Below are 6,792 nucleotides of genomic sequence, written 5' to 3' on the forward strand. Positions count from 1 at the left end.
CACAGTGGCTCAGGTGGGACCCAGGGAGCTGAGGATTTTCAAAGCAAGATTCCAGATTCTGTTTGTCTCTGCCAAGGCATAGTCAGTTTTCCCAGTCGCTTCTCTTGCCCCAGCTTATAAGAAACTGTACAAATTCAAATCACCCCAGTTCATCGAGACAAAAAGTGTAAAGAGGAATGACAGTCAATCAAGATTCTGCTTGATTAACATCTTGGGAGAAAGAACAAGAGTCTTCAGGGATGAAAAAAAAAAAATAGCTCCGAGGCTGGGCTGTGCACCCGAGCCCGACCTTGTCACCAGTTAGGCGTGGAGGGTGATGGGAGGATGGTGAGCTTTTTGGACTTGTGTGATTACAATGGCACCTTTAACAGGACATGGCAATGCTTTGTGGCATTCAATTATATTTTGTTGTATGTGTGTGTGTGTGTGTGAGCGTGCCGTTTAAAGAGAATACATACATACACACACACACACACACACACACACACACACACACACACGCAGAGCTAGAATTGAAATCAACTCAAGTGAGAATTCTTGTGATGCATGTAAGGGGCTTGCATTTGACAGGTTGCTACCTAGTTATGGACTAAAATCTCACCAGGCACCCCATAGCTTATCGCCTGTCATTTCAAAACAAAGACATCCTGCCTCTCCTCTCTGTGTCACATCTCATCAACTCATTCTCAGCAGACTCTTACTTTCATTACAAGCTCCGTGCCACCTCCCTGACTTTCATCAGACGAGAACTTGAAAAAAAAAAATAGAAAAAAGAAAAAAAAATTCCATGTTTTGACTTGGACTCTAGGTGTTATTCTCTCAGTCCAGCTTGAAAGAAAAAAGCCCATCCCAGGAGGGGGCAGGCCTGCTTTGCTGCCACCACACCGGTCTCTGAAGTGTGTGAAGAAGAGAGGAAGAGACAATTAGCACTCAGCACCAATCTGCATTTCCTTTTTAGCTGCCATTTACACGCTGCTCAGGTTTTGAAAACCAGCATTTCATGCTACTCCCCAGAGAGCCAGCCCCAGCTTCAGCGGGATGCATCTGAACAGCAGTCACATTGCCGAAATCTCAGCCAACCCAGAACTCATTTATTTATTTTTTTGAAAAAAAAAAAACTGAGAGGAGAGAGAGAGAGAGAGAGAGAGAGAGAGAGAGAGAGAGAGAGAGAGAGAGAGAAGAGAGAGCAAGTGAGCTAGCAAGCTGAGTGAAAAGAATACATGAAAATCTAGTAATATTTAACGCACATTCTTGACCATTCGCTATGCTGGGCCAGGCAGGGGTGAGTCAGTGAACCTTTTTCTTTGATCGTCTTCTAGATTAGTGTGAGCTGTGGCGAGCAAATGAACAGGAGCCTGGTGACAATAAGGGATGACAGGCGACGAGGTTGGAGGCAGGAAGGACACACTCGATAAGTTTCCGAGCGGCTCATCAGCCTGCGCCTGAGTGCGCTCTTGCTGATGGGGGATCAGCAGGGAGGCAAAAGCCAGACTGGGAAGTCACGGCTGGTGTGGGAATTATGAGAAGCTTCTGGATGCGGAGAATGTGTACCGCCAGCTCCTCAGGTCTGGCCAGCTTGCGTTATTTCCCACAGCCCCCCAAAGGTTGAGCACCGAAGCAAAATCGCTTCCAAAACCGTTGTTATCTTATCATTATTATTTTTCATACTGAATTTATCACCCCTGGAGGTCACTGAGTCAATGGCCGCAGCTGGCTTTTAAAAGCGGGTTGAATCATTTTGTGATTGGTGAAACCAGAGAGACAGCCCAGACAGGGCAATCACATTTTCCTGCTTGAAGGCATCAGTTGTTCACTCCAGGGGTCAGGGAAAAAAAAAAAGCATTTTCTTTTTTTCATGCAAGTCTTGGCATGATAGACTAGGTAAAGGGGAAAAAAATGAGTGTAAGGTTAGGTTTTTGCTTTTTCTTGAGAGCACGGGCTGAAAAGCCTAGTGCTCTTCCAACAGACCAATGAGCAGTCTGCTCCATCCAGCTCTGCTCAGAGGCAGTGTGCTGACTGTGCCCTGGAACTGTTTGTTCATTGAGGAGTGTGTTTCAGCCCTCTGCAAAGACAGAGACATACCCATGATGCATGGATGGGAACAAGTATGCTCGGACAAGTTGGGAGGGTGGGGAAGGGTTTGGGGGGGGGCAGCAAGTGTCGGGAGCACATGGCAGTTGGGGTGGAATTCAGTAGGTGAAAAAGGACTCCTAAGAAGCTCATTGTGACCTGTGATGCAGCCACATGTCAGGTTAAATGGCACCCTGTCAGTGACAGGAGCGCTTTTCTGCTCTCGCAGTAACACAGACCTGTAACCTGGGTTTCTCAGCGCCCCGCTCTGATTGCTACACCCCAGGATGTGTGTGGTGAAAAAAAAGTAAACTCATAATAAATAGCTTTTGTTTTTTTAGCTTTGGTCTTACTTAGGTGAATCCCTTAAACCTTCAAATTCTCAGCTCTGGTGATTAATGCTCCCAGTAAAGGGACATTAATGTCACCTTGCAAGGATTCAAACCCAGAACTTGGCTATTTATACCGGATATGTTTATAAACAGTGCCCACCAGGAACCCAATACTCTTCTAGGTGCCGAGGATTTGGGAGCAGTTACACACATATAAATCAAGAAGCAAATACATAGTATTCTGTATAGTGTTAAGACATTGTGAATGGAAGACAAATACAGTCATTTAATTTATATGTAAGAGTCAAGGAAACTTCTGCCATTGCTATTGGTGGTTTTAGTTGGAGAAACAGCATCGTGTTTGTGTATGGATTCAGTAGAGAGGGCAAAGGACCAGTGCTAGAACAGTACCTTCAGGCTGTGTGAGGGGATGGGTATTTCCAGAAACAGGGTGGGATGCATAATACACAATGCAGAACGCAGAAGGATGAGGAGATACAATGGTGAGATGGGATTCTCATCACTCCATTCTCTCAGGGACGGAGGAAGCAGAGCTAGCCGCTCAGAATCGCACTGACAAGAAGGTAGTAAAGGTTTGAGGAGGGAGGAAGGTGTGAACCGTCCTGGGAACACGGTGCACTGGGAGAAGCAGAAGGCCTATGGGAAGCACCAAGGGTTTGATATATGCGACAATGACTTTAAAATGAGACTACCCTGTGGGGTTGTATTCTTTTGTCCTGCTTCAGTGCTCTGGTGGAGGCATGGAGAGGAGGAGGTGTTGGCTTTAATGAGGTTCGGGATTTTGCCAGCTGAAAAGGATAAAGGGATTGAAGGTTGAAGCAGTTGAAGGTGGGTACAGTAACTCACCATGGCCCGTGGAATTGAAACAAGAAAAGGGAGATGAAGGGGAGGGGTCAATGAAAAGGTGCCGGGAAGAGTGTTTGCAGGGCCTGGTGTGCTCTAAGAGTTGTAGGAACTGGAAGATGGTGAGAGCGGAAAAAAGAGGAGGCAGTAGTCTGGGAGGGAGATGGTGAAGCACTGTTGTATGTGCACTTGGAGCTGGTGACGACTGGCAGGGAACGGACTTGGCATGACCAGTAGAGCAGAAGAATTAAATTCACCAGAGGAGAGCAGGTAGTCTCACATGGTGGGACCTAGTAAGCACTCTGGGAGGAGCATCCCTAGATGAGGAGCATCCCTCTGTAGGACTCATGTACGTCTGGATCCACCTCTATGCTGTATTTTAAATGGTCAGTGGCCCCTGAAGTTCAACCCCATGAAGTCTAGATGGATGTTGAAGACATGAATTAATTAGTTGTGAGGACAACTAAGCCAACATCTTCAGGTAACAGATGGTGAGGAGGAAAGGTCGATAGATGACTGTAGTTGGGAATGATGTAGAAGTAATGAAGAACAGAGGTTGGGAAGCCTGACTCACCCCCAAGGGTTCTAGGCGATGGGAGTTGAGATGTGAGCAGTGCAAGTTTCTCCATTTGCTAATTATATGACTCTGGGGAAATTATTTAACCTTCCTTTGCCTCATTTTTCCCAAACAGAGAGCAGAGATTTTAATTATACTCTTTTCAGAGATTTGTCCTCTGGATTCAATGACATGATGTCTGCCATGTGCCTATCACAATACCTTGTCCAGTATGAGGATAGATATGTCTGTACAACTGAAGCTTTCGTCAGTTGTCAGGGTCAGCAGAAGGGATGGGTGAGCCCTTGGCAGGTGCTGAGGGGCTTCCTGAGGAAGGCAGGGCACAGGGCTGCACTGTAAAGATGCTGTCTTGACCGTGAGTGGAGAGGGTGAGGGAGCAGGCCCACAGCCAAGACTGAGGGCGGAGAAACGCTGACTGATGGAAGGAACTCAAGTGGAGAAGCTTCTAATCAGAGCCACAAGAAGGGTCCCCTGGAGGCTTTATTCGTAACTGATGTGCCTCTGACAACAATTAGAAACAATTTCTGGGCGACTCACAGAGCAGAGTCACCTAGTGATTGTATTAACCACAGAGAGTGGTGTCTGGAGTGAAAACAGGTGCTATTGTTTGCTGAGAATCCCTTAGAAGGTGACTTCATGGTGAATAGATTTTTCAAGGTATTTGACACTCGTTGACTTTCTTTTTAGCTTCTCTAAGTCACAGAGGCCATTACTGTAATGACAATACTTGGATTTATCTCTGTTAATGGCAGAAGACCTGTGAGAGATAAATCTCCCCTCTGTGGGCGGCACACTCAAGAACATGACAGCTCCCCCCCCCCCCCCAGCTGCTGAGATTCCGGAGGAATTCTGGGAATGCAGTGGCCCTGGACACAGCTCCAGCCATACCCAGAAAGGAGGTTCACCTGCCAGTTCCCAGGTTCTGGGTTAGCATCTAAGGCACTGCTTTTTTTTTTTTTTTTTTTAATAATGTTAACGTTGCTTTATGTCACTCAGTATTAAGAAAACATATGTGAAATACTTAGCACATAGCAAGACTCACTAATTATTTTTTGGATTGGAAGGTTCTCCTGGCAAAGACTTTCCTTTGGGGGCCCACTCCGAGTCCCGGCAACAGGGTGAGGGCTTGGAGGGAAATCAAAAGCATTGTTAGACCATGGTGTTAGGGAACTGTATTTCTCTGGAGAGGTGCAAGGTTCAGGGGCTTGAGGTTTCCGCACTGGGGTTGGAAACCAAAGCTCTTTATAAACCAGACAATGTCAATTTGCCTTCCACCCTATCTGCTGTGGAAGCCAGGTGAGAACCAAAGCGGGGCCCAGGCAAGGAGGCATGCGGTGTGCAGATGTGTCCGTTCTAAGGGGTCGAGAGTCTTCATGGTTCACTCCGTGCTCCAGCCCAGTTCACCAAGGCGGGAAATGATGCTGAAGCCTTGTTGAGGTCCAAGTCCTCTGGTGGTTCTGGGAAGGAGCACTGACATTTCTAGAGGACTCCCACGCCTTTGTCCTCTGCTCTCTGCCCACGGACCGCTACTGTTAACCTATCTCACAGGAGCCGTAATGATCCGAAAGGCCACACGCATTTCCTAACACCCCTAGGATGAGGACTTCAGTGTGATAAGACGTCCTGCATAGCCTCAGTGAAAACGCACCCCTCAAAGATGCCTTCACATAAGCTGGTCAGCATCCTCTGGGCCACTTTTCTATCCCTAGTTGAGGATGGAAGAGGCTGGCAGGGTGATCTTCCAGGACTACACAAGTGTTTAGAGACTGCAGATCCAGGCTGTTCCCAGGAATGTGACCCTCTCTGAAGAGGCTGTATTAGTCACAACACCTCCATCCATGCATCAGTGTCCCAGCTCATCCTGTGCCACACCAGCAGAGGGGATTTATTCTAAAGCTAATGAGGCTTAGGGAGTCAGTCCCTCTTCCAGGACTCATGATAGAAACTTGATAGAATTCTCAAGTTTGAAACAGCCCGAGAACTGTATATGACATTACCAATAGCATCTCATCTGAGACATCGGCTGTAGACTGGCATTAAGAATAGCTATAATTAAAATGTCTTTGTGAGCCAGACACTACACACCAGGTGCTGTCAACAGTCCTGAGGTGGCATTTTTTTCCCCATAGTTCCTATTTCATAGTTGAGGAATTTGAATTGCAAGAGAGGTCAAATGACTTTTAGTTAAAACCACAAAGCCAACAGGAGTAAGAATTGGGATTGGTACCCCAAGCTTTCTGATTCCAAAAAGTCCCCTTGTGCTTGACATCCCATAACACTACACCCTCAGGCATGGAGAGCATTAACACATGACAGTGCTGATAAGCTAAAGGTCAAAGGTTATGTGTGACAGCAGAGGGTGAAGGACAAGCCCCCATCCCTTGCCCAGGAGATGGGCATCTAGTTGACAGGGCACAGTGTGAGCTGGTTAAGGGAGTGCCATTCCATGGAAAAGAGGAGGTATTACTCTGGAAAAAGTTGGAGTGTGACCAGCAAAGGCATGGTTTTCTCTGAGGCTCATTTTGGAAGTCATTCTTCTTGGGGAACAAAAAAATAATGTTGTTCCCTCCCTTTAGCTGATGAGGGGGACAGAGAGCCCTCAGAGTCACGAGCGATGGAGCAGAGGAGCAGGGCCAGCTGAGCAGACAGAGCATCTACTGGCTGGAGTGGGGGAGCATTTATGTGATGTGAGCACTTAGCCAAGGTTTGGGATCTGATAAAGTGCAAGTGTTGGAAAATACACATTTTTCAGAAAATAGTGCAAGAGTCACATATATGAAAGATACCTGTGGTGATATTTTAATGGTGCTGAAATGTGATTTTATTTGTATGTTAATAGATAAAGTTTGCCTGGAGATCAGAGGTCACATAGCAAGGTCATATAGGGAGTCATAAGCAGAGTCAGGCGGTGGTAGCACATTCCCTCAATCCGATCACATGGCAGGCAGA

This window comes from Peromyscus eremicus, chromosome 12 (assembly GCF_949786415.1).
Source record: "Peromyscus eremicus chromosome 12, PerEre_H2_v1, whole genome shotgun sequence".
NCBI classification, from domain to species: Eukaryota; Metazoa; Chordata; class Mammalia; order Rodentia; family Cricetidae; genus Peromyscus; species Peromyscus eremicus.